Source organism: Acanthopagrus latus, chromosome 20, assembly GCF_904848185.1.
Source record: "Acanthopagrus latus isolate v.2019 chromosome 20, fAcaLat1.1, whole genome shotgun sequence".
Lineage (NCBI taxonomy): Eukaryota > Metazoa > Chordata > Actinopteri > Spariformes > Sparidae > Acanthopagrus > Acanthopagrus latus.
The window spans coordinates 3,752,712-3,769,692 of record NC_051058.1 but is presented as its reverse complement, the minus strand read 5'-3'; the positions used below and the strand labels follow the sequence as shown (position 1 = coordinate 3,769,692).

Genomic DNA, 16,981 nt, shown 5'->3' with positions numbered 1-16,981 from the left:
TGTATAGGGATTATGAAATCAAAGAATTAATCCCATCAAAACCAGAATGACAATAATTCGAACCTCAACTGATGAAAGTTAATCAGGCACGTAGTGAAGCTTCATGAGAGCAGATGCATCCTGGCACATCATGAAGGTACAAAGCAGGTGCTGATTTTGGCCCAATCCCATCATCAATTTTAACCCCTACCCCTCATTTTTGGGTGAACCCTTTGCAGCGGCTATAGCTCAGGGGGTAGAGCAGGTTGTCTCTCAGGTCGCTGAGCTGAGCTGCATGTCGAAGTGTCCTTGAGCAAGATACTGAACCTCAATTTGCTCCTGATGTGCAGTTGGCACCTTGCATGTCAGCCTCCGCCATTAATGTATGAATGTGTGTGTGAATGGGTGAATGAGGCAAGTACTGTTAAGTGCTCTGAGTGGTCATTAGACTGGCGCTATATAAATGCAAGTCCATTTACCACTTCAGGGCCAACAGTGCTCCACTAATATTAGAGGCGCGATACCAAGTGTAGCAACTTGGCTGCTGGACTTAAATTCCGAGGGTCATATGCCATCAAAGGGTTATGTACACATAGGCACTAACAATTTAATGTCAGCTAGCCTGTTGGTAAGATACTGACACAACAGGAAACTGGCCACAATTATTTTGTGTTTGTTTTCAAGAAAAGGACTATAACACATTGAAATGGCAGATAGTTCTCATAACACTTGGTTTGCGCATCTGAAAAAAAATCTCTGTTTGGAGGGCTAACACTTTGCCCTACCCCTCTATCCCAGCATGAATCAGGACATTCTCCCCCTAGACATGGATGTTCAAAACAGAGGGGTAGGCACAAGTGGTAAGTCTCAAGGGGGGAAATTGGGAACGTGCATTTATTTCAACATTTTGGAAAGTTTGTTTTTTTTCCTTTCCTGCTGATAGGTGAGAGGCTCAGTATAATTTTCACCATAAATTATACAGTAAATATGAAGAAAAAAGGCAGCAGCACGTTAGCAGAGGGCTAGCACTGGTTCTGTCCAAAGGTAACATATGCATGACAGTAAGGGAATTCATGAAAGCTCAAGAGCACCTCGCTTACATGTCAGTGGGTGAATGCGTCACCTTTCAAAGGCAGTTTGGTGTCGACAACAGTAAAAGAACGCATCAACATTCACACGGCTGTGACGTTCTGCACTGATGTTGGCCATCTTTAGTTTAGCGGAGCATTCAGTCTGACACTACTTCAAGCTCTTATGTTCAGTTCAATAATAAAGTAACCTATATAAGAACTACACATAAGGTAAACAGCTCACAGTACATGACATGACTGAACTATCTAATTATTATTGTTTTTGTGACTTTCATCATGTTGACTTTTACTGGGCTTTTGAGCTGAGAATAACATACTGCGGGTCAGTGTCGGCCTGGACCAATTTGGTGCCCTAGGCAAGATTTTAGCTGGCGCCCCCTTGCATCGCAGTCAATTTCACAATCAATTTTCATACACTCGCACAGAAACTGCAAGTCAAAAACATCCTACCAAATAAAAACAAGTGATACATTTAAAATACAGTATAAATAACGCATTGCACAAATATATTACAGAATATTCTATTTACATACAAAATAAAAACAGTGAACACAAAAAAAATGCACATATACAAGATAAAAACATGTTGTGTCACTCTGCTGTGCTTTAGATGGACAGGAGCACCTGATGCTGTGTCACTGGGCTGGTGGTGAAATATTTTAAAAGTGCATCTGAAGAGAGAAGAGAAGTATATGTGACCAGTACAGTATGTGATCACACATGACACATTGTCATTGCACAGCAATTCAGTCTAACCAGAGCGCAAAAAGCAGTGAATTTAATATATTATACAAACAGATTTGAAAAGCGGTGAAAAAAGTGGTTGCCTGCCATGAGACCTGCTACTAACACAATTCAACTGCAACAGCCAGGTTTCAACCTGTGGAGGGCAGTCACTATGCATATCTGTAACACAATGTGTAGATTTCAAACACTATGCACTAAATGTCAAGATATGCAAATCAACACCACCACTAAACACTCACATGCATTGTTCGTCAGCTGAAAAAAATCTACTTAAGTGATGCAGGAGTGCCTGAAAGTAAAATAAACATTCACACTGCTCATCAGACACAGCCCAACCCTCATAATTAGTCCCAAACTGAATGGATAAAGTGTTATATTGTCAAAGCAACTGCCCATCTCTAATTTCCTATCTCTACCAACTGTTTAGGCCTTTGACTTTATCAGCCAAACTGGTGCAACTAAGCAAACAGTAAGACCTGGTTTTTATTAGCTATTGTTTAAAAAGTAAAAGCCTGAGACTGCAGATATGCTTCTGTCTTGGTTTTTTAGTAACTGCACCATAATATGTTTCAGGAGTTCATAATAAAGAAAAACTCATTCTGAGTGTTGTATAATAACAGGTGTAATTAATGGAAATCAAATGCAAATGAATTCTGTTCAGCACATATTTTTCACCCTATCCTGTTGCTAATTGTTGACCCCACGTATAGGGTTTCATATAGTTAAGCCATCTTTTTGTTTACCGCCACATAACCCAGCCTGAGCAGCTCAAGCTTCCACATAAATCATACTGATAGCTTAGTGACCTTGCTGAAGTTTGGCTTATCTAAAAGACTTGAAGACCACGCTTTAAATTTGTACAAGCTAAGAAGGTCTTGTAGTGCACACCAAGCCAATGTTTCAACGCGAGGCAACAATTGCTGGCTAATGCATTCTCCTGCAGCTTATATAAAACAGAGGTGAGACTCAACTCCAGTACAAAAAGTCCTTTAGAAGTAAAGATCAAGCAAACACTGTAAGGGGCCTTGTCGTTTAGTAATGGGGAGGAACAGGTCTGATTATGATGCCTGTGTCTGAGTGGAAAATGAGTCATCAAATGACAAAAAAGCTTTTACAGCTGCTCACTAGGGAACACACATCCACTCAGGAGTAATTAGTGCTTTATGAAGCACACTTGATCTAGCTACTTATTGATTCTATGAAACTTAGTAACCCTTCAGGAGCTGGTGTGTAGATGTGTGTGTACATTATAATCATGTAATTCTTGTGTACTGCTATTGAAGGCTGCACAATGGTGTTCATCTGGTGCAATTATTTTCTGATACTTCGCTTCTTGGATACAAAAGAAGTATCAGTACGCTATAGTTAACAGTGTCTTGCCCAGCAGGGGATTGTTGAGTATCAGACCACCAACCTGTTGATTAATGGATGACCTGCTCTACCTGCTGAATCATGTCCAGGGGCAATCGGGGTAGTCGGATGGGTCATGCACTGGACCTCTCCTATGACAGTTCAAGTCTAGTGACCAAGTGTCGAGACTGATTTGTTTTTAAATGATGTTATGTACGGAGGGTATCATAAAGTTACATAGTAATTTTAACCCAAAGTATAATCCAATTCTAAACCTAACCAAGTAGTTTTGGCTAGGTTTATACACCTCACCACACCGCAGTTATTTCGCTAAATTCACAACATTCCAAAAGTCACAGTATGTCATATGTGAAATGTATGTCGGCAAGCATGGAAGTCTAAGTGGACGCTGCATTTAAAGATGGCTTATCGACAAGACTTGGAGACGGACAATCAGTATTATTCTCTTAACATTAGTGTCAGGGGCGGCTGTAGCTCAGCGGGTAGAGCAGGTCGACTAGTGATCAGAAGGTCACTGGTTCAAATCCCAGCTCCGGGCAGGGCTGAGCTGCATGTCGAAGTGTCCTTGAGCGAGATACTGAACCCCGCATTGCTCATCAGTGAGGGCCCTGCCATGAGCTGGCGACTTGTCCAGGGAGTACCCTGCCCTCGCCCTGACACAAGGCTGGGATTGGCTCCAGCAGCAACAATGACATGACATGACATGACATTAGTGTCATCTATAGTTGTGAGCGGCATAGTATAATCAGATCTAAAGGGTCTGTAACTCTTAAAGTTAAGTACTTTCTCATGTACAAACTATACCCAACTTGAGTGTATCTATTTAGTGTAAATTTGTTGTGTTGTCTTATTTAACTGTAATGTCTAACACTTCATGTTCCTCGGAACAGAAACTCTCCGTCCTGCTGTGTTAAGCTCGGCTGTAAGCTATTAGCTCAGTCAGCTGTTAGCTCCGTTAGCTGTTAGTTTACATGCTGCAGGGCTTGAAACTAACTAACAGAAACTGACTACTTCTGATCACTGGCTGGTTTCTCAGCATGAGATCTAACAATTTGTATAAAAAACATCTTAAAAGTACAAAAGCTTACAATATACAAAAACTTAAACACTTAACACTGAAGTAGACAGTGTTGTCTCTACATTTTATGGTCAAGGTGCAAAGACAACAATGTGAAAATGTTAAATTAGGAGCATGGTTACCGGAGCCTACAGCTGGCAGTAGACAGGGCTGTATGGTCCTGGGAAGCCATAATCAGAATAAACATCTGGCTGTAAAGAAATAATAGGTGTAAAGTAAGTTATGTGCCCCTACAGTTCAGACATGTGATAGCATGGTGTATTCATCTTGACCTGGGTGAATGTTGAAACAAAGCAGCATAGGGTGATACAGCTAGAATATTGCAGAACTTACCAGTTAAATCAACAGAGGGTAGTGGAGTACTACACCTCTCCATTCCAGCTCTCCCGGTCAACCTAAGGTGGTGAATCTGCCCAACGCATCACCGGTTCTTCAATCCCCTCCCTCGAGGCTCTCCAGAGCAAGCAAAGTCTGTGAAAGGCATGTAGCATCATCAAGAACTATGAACCTCCGAGGGCTTCTGGTTAGACGCCAACTGCATTTCATTGTCTCTGTACTTGTACTTTGCACAATGACAGTCAAGTTGAATCTAATCTAAAAACAATCCAGTCTAACTGCAATAATTTGCTATTTGTCAAAAACATCTTGCATTTCACAATGCAAAAAAGACACTTTTCAAACAGGTTCATGTATTGAAGCTCAAGTTGTTGCACACCGTCTAACCTCCAAAAATATACTTACTTATTCAAGTCTGTAACCAATCGCATCTCCTGTAGGAATTGTAGAGACATTAATGATAAACAACAGTTTCCTGTATGAAAGTGGATTTTCTATATCATACAGCAGCTAGAAAAACAACATACTGTGCATTGTTGCAAGCATAAATGCACGGCAAATTGTTCACACAAATAAGTAAATTCATATTAAGTGGACACTAAAAGTCTCCAAGACCAAACTCCAAAACAGTGAAAAACAGTGTCAATAGATACATATGAATCAGCTTTTGATGAGCAAATGAAAAACAGGCAACAACCTGTGTTTTGCAGTGTAAAATTAACAGCAAATAAAAAAGACTTGGCGGTCTACAAACTCCCAATTAATGTAGCTGAAAAGCACACGATACACGCTAACCTCTAGCGTCTGCCCAGACAACTAATTAAGCCTCACTTGTGGTGCATGTCTTCTTTAATCCAGCTCGCTTCCTCAGCGTGGATTAAATACAGTGGCAAAGCAGGTGTCTTCTGAGGGGAAATCCTACTTCTGCAGGGATATGAGCGAGGCTGGTTGCACAGCTCTCCTCTTGATCCGGAACGTGTTTGGTAAACACAGTACAGTTCTGGCTCGTCAAGCGAGGCAAAAGACTGCAGACGGCTTTGTGCTCCCTTTAGTAACAGATGGAAGCTGATGCCTCCAGCAACACGTTACAACGGGACTGCGTTGAAATGGCGTGTGGATGTCTCTGCGCAAACCAAAGTGTTCAAGCAGGCGCCACCTACTGGACATTAGGGTCAGTGCGCTTTCCTTGGCTTACCAGGCTTTCCCACTGCAAGGAGGCCCCATTTAAGCTTTGGTCTAAACGCAGGTCGCTCTGATGGCAGAACCTTGTTATTTGTAGATGAGCCTAACCTGATAAATAGAAAATAGAAATGTCAATGCCAATAAGAAATATGCTTAGAACCAACACCATATAATAATATATAATAAACATCAAGGCTTAAAAAACATACAGTTTAGCATCAGCAGTTAAAAACAATCAACAGGTTATTAAGTTAAAAAAAAAAAAAGGATCTAGGAATGTCTTAAGCAGGGTAGGATAATTCTGATAAATCTGTAGTTGCGTGTTTGATGGGCTGGTATTCTGGAGAGAATATCCAAAAGTGCTGTATCGCCAGTCTTAATCATGGCACTGTACATTAACATAAGCAAGCCTAGCACATTAAATACATTAATACGTGAATCACTGCTTGGTTAAACATTGTTTCTTCAAAGAGTTAGCTTTTCAGGAACTCAACTGAAGCTCTGAAACTCAACTGAAGCTTCCAATCTGAAGCTGCCTCTTTTCTCCAGCAGCTTTTGAATGGTTTTTCATACATCTTGCAGTCTTTTAATATAACTCAGCTCTCAGACACTCCACCTGACCACGGTGATAAGATGATGATTACATGATCTACATGAATCAGATACATTTGATCAGCACATTTATAACCGCGCTAAATTGTTAACGCGAGCCGACAGAAGCTTGTCACAGCTTAACATAATTTCCCTTTTTACGTCCTTGTGCACTGGCAGGTTTATGGCGGGACACACTTATGCCCTCTCCCATACACTGCCTGTCCACTGAGTAATGAGTCAGCCATCAGAGAATTCTCCTCTGCTCAGAGATTTACACATGCCTACAGGCCATCAGGCCTGCATTTTAACTTGGCAATCAATGGACTCTGTGGTAATGGTGCTGCTGTTACGACTAAGAGCGTGGCCTGCAGCTTACATTTATGAGGCACTGCTCGCGGATGATGGATGCGTATCAGATAGTGCTTCCATGACCTCAAACCAGCTATAACATTCTTAAGGTGCACGCTGCGTACAAAAATGTAAAGCTTAGAGTCCTGGCATCAGTGGTAGGGGGTTCAATTCTATCCAGAGCCGTTTCTTGCTATAGGCGGGCTATGTTGGTGCATAGGGCCCCCGCACCACTAGGGGGCCCCCTCAAGTTGCAAGTCCGGCCCCAATATCTGAGGAATGACCTGATGGAAAAGGTCTGAAAAGTACCTAGCACTGTTTTCGTACTAGCGGCTGACAGCGCTCATTTTCATCGGTTTTCCCAGTTATATACAAACAGAGTCATCTGTAGTTTCAACCTGGTACTTGCTCCACCCAAAAAAATACCGTTCCACATCGAACTCTCTTTCTACATTGAAATATCAATGATGTGATGGGCTATCACAATGCAAAGGTAAAACATGAACATCTTTACTCTGTGCTTGACTCTGTTCACAGTTGGAAGCAATAGTGCAGTGACAGGGGTGAGAGCCCTCACTGACTTCTTATACATGAACAATCTCAAGACACTAGACACCTGACCCAGGAGCATCCAAGTGTGGCACCTGATGTCTGACAGACTGGGGTGCGTGCAGTGCTGACCAGGAGTTACATCTGTGGCCTCAATCTTGTATCAATGGTCAAACGACGTATTATTCTGGTTTGAGTATACAATAGAATATTTAAGTTGTTATAATAATTGTTATAATACGTCTCTCATCAAAAATGTGTATATATGTGTGTGTATGTGTGTGTGTGGCAGAGGTTTTTGGTGAAGTACTCCTTTAACTCACCTTTATCTGTCACTTCTCATCACTTGAATTCTGTCAGCAAAGCCAGCTTCCTTGTCCCATTTCCATTCCTTCTCACCTCAACTACAACTTTCCTATTTTCAGCACTTCTGTGGACCCCCACCCCTAACTCACTCATAACTCTCTTGTGAGGGGATGTGCCCTCATTTTTTATTTTCTTTCTTCCCTCTCCCTCACTCCATCCTTCACTTACTTTATCTGGGTGTCACTGTGTCAGAATATATTTGGAGCTAAATTATTCATTAGAGAACTGGAGGGCAATCAAAGAGACTGGTACCATGTCAGGACCGTGTGTGTGTGTGTGTGTGTATGCGCACATGCCTGATAGAATGTGTAGATGCACGCATGCTTAGTTGTGTGTGTGAGTGTGTGAGGGAGAGAGAGAGCGAGTACAGGAGCAAGCTGGAAGAAAGAGATTACATAGAAACCCGGGGGAACCGAACACGGAGCCCTGCAGCTCTCCTTACAGCCTAGAGAATGCTAATTTAATAGTAGTGCATGTTTTGTGTATGTGTGTGTGTGCACGCGCACGTGTGTGTCTGTGGGTTTGTGTGGCGGTACAGAGGATGGTGTATACTTGTTAGATACTGATTTCCCCTGGTACAATCAATAATGTTGGAGTTGAAACACGAATTGTCTGCTGTTACCTTCACTCACCGTTGTGCCCAAAGCAATTTGAGTTCATTCATGTCAGAAGGCATCTTCAGCTCTAAGAGACGCAGTTCACATTTTTCTGTGTGTGCTTGTGTTTTGTGTCTGTGTGTGCCTGTGTGTTTGTGTGTGTCACACACCACCTACTTGTCCAATTAACAGGTCTGTTTCACAAAGCTGACAGGACACAGTGAGTACCAGCAGCCATGACGAGTTCAAACTCTGGTGAACACACACACCCGTGTGCGCACATGCACACACACACACACACAGAGGGAGAGAGAGAGAGAGAGAGAGAGAGAAAGAGAGAGAGAGAGGGAGGGAGGGACTGATCTTGATGAAATCAGCAAGGAGCCAGCTCAAGAGTGCTTTGTAAACCCAGAGTGTGTCATTTCAGTGATGCCCACGCATAAACAGATCTGTCTTTTGATACTTGTGAGCACCCTCATAGATATCATGCATTCCCTAGCCCTTACCTTAATCTGTGTATAATTCTAATCTAAAAGTCCCCCTCCAGTCATAGTAATACTCAAGTCTCTAGTCATACATAGTCATTACCATTGCAGAAGACAACTTCACTGCCAAACTTTGCCTCTTCTGTTCACCGGTTTGCTCTGACCACAGTCAACAGAGCTATCTCTCCTTCCCTTGCTAGATCACTCACACACCACACTGAAAGGTTGGCTTTAACCTTAAAACATAGTCTTAAAGGACAAGTTGACCCCAAAATGAAAATTCAGTCATTATCTACTCACCCCCTTGCCAATGGAAACGTTTGTAGTCCACAAAACACTTCTGGCGCTCCATAGCAAAACAGTGTTACAGCATTCTCTTAAACAACTGAAGTAGCTGGGGAAGAGTTGTAAAACGTACAACTATGAAAAACTACATAAAATGTCTCCTTACAGCTTGTCCAACGTAATCCAAGTCTCAGAAAGCCCTGAGATCCCACATTAATTCAATAAGTGATACCCTTTTTTTAAGCTAAAATCTTCACCGTAGCCATGAAGATCAAAAAAGTAAGCTTGCACACCAAGTAGGTGCATGAGTTCGACCGAATGTCAAGGTTGTAACTAATGTTTATTCAAATCAATGTGGGCTTCAGGATACTTGGAATATGCCAGGAGATCTGTATGGAGTCAATTTATGTTTTAAAACAATCAACTTCAGTTCTTTAGGATAATGCTGCATAGCTGTTTTGTGGACTTGGTCGACTTTCTATCAGCATTGGGAGTGAGTAGTGTTGCCAATGGGGCCTGTACTTACACAAAGGAAGAGGCCGAGACAGTCTAAGAACTCATCGCTATCCTATCAGCCCCTGGCAGTGGGCCAAAAAAAGTGTTGTTGGTTGAGCAACCCATCTTTCATTGATACCCTTTCTTCTTCACCCTGGCCACCTAACCCCAGGATCCTGCCGTGTTGTCTGATCCAGATTATTGGAGGTTCTGCCAGAGTTTCCATCAAATGTCATCCCTCATCTTTCTCTCTCTCTGTCTTCCTGTTTCTTGTCACTCTTCATCTGTCCTTCAAATAAAGCCAAGAAAAGGCCAAAAACAGAATAAAAAAAAAAAGAATCGGGGATCCCGTTCTGTGAACCGATGACAGATTCGACTCATTTTGTACATACAAAGACAGCTGAGACTGACTCAGGTGAAGGGCACATGTTATATTTGCAGTGGATCTTGTGTTTTGTGCTTCCTTTGCGGTGATGTGTAATTTTGGTGCACTGGTGTTAAAAAGGGGGTTAGTACTTGTATCAGTCCCTTGCAGAGTTTCTGGTTATATAATTACTGATTATATTTTGTCACACAAAGCCTGTGACTGGCAACCAGGCTAACAAAAACACACAAAAAACATCTCTGTATTAATATCGCTAATTAAAATCCCCAGTCATAGTTTAGTTTAAGAACTATTTCATCATCATTTTAAAGATAAGAAAGAATGTCTTATGTCTGGTGCCTTTGTCTCTTTAGAGCTGATTATCAGGGACGCGCACACACATTATTAATGGACTCTCGGGCTTTAAATTTGCACTAGAGCATACATTCCTGTCCACAGGACTATCCAAAATTCATAATGTCTTCCCAGCATTCCATGGTCTACTGGACTGTTCCCTCCTGGGGGGATTTCTCCTCACATGGGGTTTTGAGTTCAGTAGAAGATCATGCTACTCTGTGGGCAGACAGGAAGGGTGTTAACACTCTCTGTGGGAGCTTTCAATTACAGTCGGCACAGTGAGGGAACAGCAGCCAGCGCTGACTGTGGTGAATACTGATTTGAATGGTGCTATTGTAGATCCATTTAATCATATAGCTGCATACAGATACATACACTAGTTCTTATTGGGAAAAGGTGGACACAAAGGCTCACTGAATGGTTTTATGAGGTTGGAAATGATGTGGCCTTTACACTCACCAGATCTCAACCTAGCTCAACACATATTAGTTAACTGCATTTTGGAGCAACATGTTAGGCAGTGCTCTTCACCACCAGCATCACAACAACTACAACAAGCAAGTAACAGTGTTCATCGTTCCAATAGATTGCCACAGCAATCTGACATGGACATTCAGACAACCCTGGTGGGGTTGACTCAGATGCACAAGAGACATGAAACATGATTTGAATCACACTCAAAAGTCAAACATTCTTGAGTTCGAGTAACAGAATTAAAAGCCAAATCCCTCAACAAACGGTTTGAAATAGTCAAAGACAGGAATATAGTAAACTCACGAATTATCAGAGCGGTAAGCATTTTTAGACAGGGTGTACAGGCATGTGTGTTTGCTACTTAAAACCCACCACTGCAGTGTCCAGCTGGTTGCTGTTTTTATTTGGGCCATGTGAAAGGTTCCCCTGCTTTGCCAGATGACCCTGTGTTATTTTTGCTTGAGTTCTCTGCATGGGCACCCCCCTACAGCATCACGTGACTGGTCTAATTCAAATGCATGAGGGGGCCGTGTTTTGAAGATTCAGGGGCAAAGTCAGCCTGAGCATGGCACACATATGTGTGTGTATGTGTGTGTGTGTCTGCCTGTCTAATTTAACTGGGGATTAACTGGGGACAAAAGCTGTTTCCAGCACTGATTTTTTTGGTCAGTTGTTAATGTCAAGGTTTGGGCAAGATCAGGGTTGGGTTCAGGTTGGGCAGGTAGTGTTTAAGGTGCAATGAATGCAAGTCTAGTGTGTGTGTGTGTGTGTGTGTGTGTGTGTGTGTGTGTGTGTGTGTGTGTGTGTGTGTCTCAAAGCCATGCAACAGGCTTGTCTGTTCAGTGTTACAACTTGGTGACTAGCGTATTCGTCCTACTGAAATTGTTTCAAGTCAACGCAGAAACGTGGTGGTGGTTGATATGAGCAGTGAACATTTTTAATGTTGATCAAATAAGCATGTCGATGTAAGAGTCACTTCTTCTATGAGTTGGTTTACATCCAGTTGCCTTCTTTATCCCGCCCACAAAGTGCTAATTGGTCAAATGTCAGTCCAAGAGGACATCAACAATCACACCAACAGACTTATGTACCTATGAACATAAATCAAGTGTGTACATCCAGAAACATGACATCATATTAGCGTTTCACTCCAGTTTCAATGTCTATATCTGTAGATATATACTGATGTATTTGTTACAGATATATTTGATGACCCTTTGACCATTCCTCTTGTGCCACTGTCAGGTCAAAGTCCCCTCTTGACCACCACTGTGGTGATCTCAAACTCAATACTAGTCACACCGTATTTTGCTGTGGACATAGATGGTCTCCATTATCCTCATCATGCTGGTGACCTTCTCTCGGGGACCAACATCACCACTGCTGGTAAGCACTGTTGATTCACTGGCAACTGCTGTTGTCTGCTCTGCTGAATTGGTCAAACAGCCTCCAATAAGGACTCAAAACGAATGACAAACCAACGCCAGCTGACAGGTTGTCTTACTGTGTCCGAGGCATGGTGCAAGCTTTATGAACTGCTGTGTCAGCTCACAAAGACACTGTATAGAAAGACATGGATCTGACAGTGCTGTGTGTGTGTGTGTGCATGCTTATAAGGAGGGAAGCATTTCCATTTCCTGTGGGGTGACTGACAGGAAGCCAAGTGTACAACATGATGCACATCTGATATAAAACCACACTCACCCTGACATAGGGCGAGTGATCAAACTAGAGCTGTGATAGTATGACAAACTGTCCTGATTCTGTGATGGTGCATTTTTATATCTAACAAAGGCTTGACATAGCCTGCGTTTATCTGTAGGTTGTGCAAAGTTGTATTTATTTAAGTTGTTTAGTTGTGAGCAATGTGATGTAATCGAGTGTTATCAAGTGAAAAAAAAATCTACTGCACCAGGGGGCCCATTAGCTCAGTTGGTAGAGTGCACGTCCCATGTGCAGAGGCTTTATCCTCAGCAGATGGCCACGGTTCAGTCCAACCTTTGGCCCTTTGCTGCGTCTCATCCCATTTCCCGTCATCTCTCTGAGCTGAGTGACAATGTGAGGAACACAACGACTTACACTTCCATTACCGCTGTACCAAGCCACGCCCAAGACGGGATCAAAGGTCAACCTGACTTGCCACCGAGCGGATTGAGATTGTGTCTCCACAACTGCAGCCAACCCGCAAAAACATGCTGTGACACTCAACTCGCCTCTGTGCAGGAGATCAGAGTGAGTCAGAGTCTAACTGAATATCTGCAGTTTGTCTTTTAGTTTCTCTCCTGAATCCCTGTTTGTTCATGTAGATGACTGTGTTTGCATTATGCTTACAGCTGCCTCAGGAAAACATCATGGTAAAACAGTTTCACTTTTGTTTCGTGCTAAATAATGAAATTAAGTAATGGAGCACTTTTATTATGAATCATTTATAGGAAATGAAATGTGTTTACTTGTGCACCTATTTAGCAAAGCTTTGTCAGCTGCTATTCTTCAACAACAATGCTGCTCTTAAACGTTATTGACTCAAGACAAGCAAGTCATTAGTTAAAGACACACTTTCAAGCAGGTAGCCTGTTGAACTGAAGATGCAAACCCTTGCTGTGCTGAGACTCGTACCAATTCAAGACAAGCTAAAAACCCAGTGTCTGTCACATAGAGGAATGTTTAGCTAAGTGCCCAGCCCAGTCTGGTTTTATCCAGTCATAACAAAACCTTAAAACTGCACTGATACACATGTAATCTTGCATCTTTTTTGTGTTTTCTTTTAGAGCAGTAATGTGGTGAATTGCACAATGAGCAACCGTTTGACCTCCACTTCTGTGTCGCGTCTGTACTAGTTGCCTGGCAAGGTCACAATGATCGGACTTCAGGAAGTTGGTGTACTCACCAAGAACTATTTTCGGGATACAACGACATATGAGAACATATGAATAAACTAGCTCTCTGATCAAGTCTTCAAGCCCATTTCCCTAAATTTCAAGGCATCATTTTACTTTAAATGACACCTCCAACCTATTTGCATGACGTCGTGGGGTCACTTGTCATGGAAAATCTAGACATCACTTAATGTGAGCAACCCATTTTAATCATCTGTTCCAGAACATTTTTTGCCCATGCATTACAATCTGACTGACACTTTATTATATAAAAAAAGGATTACATCTGAATAAACATAAAAAAAAAACGAGCCTCAGTCCCTTATCCACCTTCAAGAACTCTTCACTGCAGGCACCTGATTAAGCGAGCAGGACAGAACTAAATAAAGGAGTCACGGAACAGTGTTTCACAAAATGGCTGCCACCGTGTTTGACAGACACAATGACAGGTCCAGGCGGTCAGCCTGTCTCTCAGCAGGCTAGGGTGTGAGTGTTCAATACAATAAAGTCCTGTCCTGGTGCAAATACAAAGAGAGAGAGAGGAGCAGAAACACACACACACGCGCACACACACACACACACACACACACACACACACACACACACACACACACACACACACACACACACACACACACACACACACACACACACACACACACAAACATATTCCATTTCACAGTCTGCTGGAGACTGGCAATCTTTCCAATCTGGGAAGGCTCATACCCTGACTCCCAGTGACCCCCCAAACAATTTTAGAGTGATATCTCTGAATGCATTACACAGCAGTCAAACACCCTGGGATAGAGGCGGGGAGTTTCAGGATTTTCTTTCAGGCTTTCCTGCTTGCTGCCGCAGCAGATCCTACTCAGTCATATATAAGAGAATTCCCAGTTTCATAAAACCCAGTTCTTATTTTCTTTGTAGTTTTCACCATTATTCTTACATAAGAAATGTAGACAAACAGTGAAAAAAATTTACAAATCAACTCATATGGCTAACTTTTACCTATAGGCAACATCAAACTTTTTCTGTTAGGCATAATGAAGATGAAACCTGTATATAGGAAACGACCGTTAGATAAAAGTCCATTAAAAAAGCGAAACAACCAAATCTGGGGATTTACTGACCCAGATACCAAAGGCAAATGCATGCATAGATAATACTAGATAAGCCTTTAACCTATTTTAATATTTAAACAAAATAAGGGAATAACACAAAGTCAGAAATTCAAACTTTCTTCCGATAAGTGAATAAAGGAGCTGTTTTTAAAAGAAAATCAGGTCCCCAGAACACTGTTTGAAGCTGTTTGAAAGGTGGCAGGGTCCGCCACACATAAACAAAGTGAAATAGCATGACATTTTGTTTATGGTCAGTTTGTTTATTCAGTTTACTCAGACATGAAAACGAAGTGAGTTTGTTATTTTCATTGGATGAGGCAAATGAGGCTGTCTGTGCCTGGTGTGACAATATCACAGCATCATCTTCTGCTTAAAATGATCATCACAGCTTATCTATAATTTCACAATCCAAATCAAATCCATCATGATGGATACACCACTCTTACAGAGTGCAGAGCATGGAGCAGGCATGGAGAACAGTGAAAACGGATGTCAGATCAGTAAGTGAGAGACCCCAACCTGGTCTGAAATGAAGGATTCGTAACTAAGAATTTTAAACAGTGCTTCCCCTCTGGGTTCTTGATCACATCTGTCATTTATTTTGCAAGTACTTGCTAGCAGATGCTGAACTGAAGCTTGTGCTGTGAAACTGTGCAAAACAAAGCAAAACAAGAGATGTGCGTGCACACACATGCACGCACACTGGCTGCATTATAAGTTTGTATTTGGAGGTAATCAACAATCCTGCAGAGTGGTGCACAGACAACAATCTATTGCTCAACTTCAGCAAAACCAGGGAGCTGATTGTTGATTTTTGAAAAAAGGAAGCAAAGACCCAAACCCCTGACAACATCAGTGGAGCTGAGGTGGAGCAGGTGAAGAGTTTTAGGTTCCTTGAAATTGAAATTACCATCTCTTAGAACCTATCTTGGTCATCACACATCACCACTCTGGTGAAAAAAAAGCACAGAAATGGACACTTAGGAAGGCTAAATTCTGGAGCAAGATTCTGGTGAACTTTTTACAGAGGATCAATAGAACGGATTCCGATTGGAAACATCAAAAACGGGTACGGTTCATCACGGCCCTGGACAGGAAGGCTCTACAGCAGGTGATTTAAACCACGCAGAACACCACAGGTACCGTCTAGAGAGCATCAGTGACACCAGTGAAGTGAGATGTCTGGACAGAGCCCAAAGGATACTAAAAGACAACACTCACCACAGCGACAATCTGTTCACCCTGCTGCCACCTGGGAAAAGATACAGAAGTATCTGCACCACCAGACTACACAGCAGCTTCACTCCTCAGACTGTGAGACCCCTCAACTCATCATCAACACTCCATTTTCCAAAAAAGCAGGACTGAAAGGACAGCATTGTTTCATTCTTTAAATCCTTGTGATTTAACACACACACACACACACACACACACACACACAATTTGAGGTTTGAGCATGGTTTTGACTAATCCAGTCACCATGCTGCTGTCGTCAATTACCTTAAAGTACCTCCTGTGAATTAATTAGCTTTAAGTGCAGTGAGTTACCATTTAATTATGTTGCTGTTTTCCTGCTGTCCATTTGTGAATACATTTACTAGAGCAAAGTTCGGACACACACACACACGTTTATTTGCCCTCGCTCTCCCTCCCTTTTTGACAATTAACTGTTGTTTTCCTGTATTATCACATTATGCAAATCAGGTTTGTTAATAGAACAGCAGGTACACTTCTGTCAGCCCAGCTGCACCCCGCACCTATCATGGTGTTATATCACAGTGTCTCACAGCGGCTCCTGCGACACTTCCCTCCCTTTGTTTGGATTATAGCTGCTTGATGGAGCAAACAGTTCCCAGAGTTTGATCACACATTAGCACTGGATAAATTAAGAGCATTCCTTCACATATGCTCACATTGCACATATCCTCGCATACAATGTAGAGAAGTCTTATACTTGGTGTTATGAAGTGACAAATTGTGACTTATTTTTGATTTTCAATGTTCGGAGCACTAAGAAATGTTCAATATCATCACAGACAATGGTAGTTAACTGTAAATTGAGCGCTTTCTTTGCAAGAGTAAAATAAGAAAGGCACTGTCACTGACAAATCAGTGCAATAAGCATGGAGTGAGCCTTGCTTAGCATACCAACTGGAAGCAGGGAAACAGATAGTCTGTACACTAACCGAAATATTCACAATACAGCAGAGGGAAGCAGGCAGAACGGTGCGTGGCTAGCATCTCTGATGTTGTCCAACATCCTGTACCACTGGGTTTAGAGGTCCTC

The 16,981-nt window shown here is 42.1% G+C and overlaps 1 long non-coding RNA gene across 1 annotated transcript; it reads right to left on the bottom strand.

Annotated features, from left to right (window-relative positions):
* Positions 1–4,612: 4,612 nt before the first annotated feature.
* LOC119010334 lies at positions 4,613–5,569 on the bottom strand. The gene is made up of 3 exons (XR_005071950.1): positions 5,434–5,569; positions 5,008–5,036; positions 4,613–4,737 (listed from the first exon to the last, which is right to left on the bottom strand). It is a non-coding gene; the product is annotated as an uncharacterized LOC119010334 (long non-coding RNA).
* Between the last annotated feature and the right edge of the window lie 11,412 nt (positions 5,570–16,981).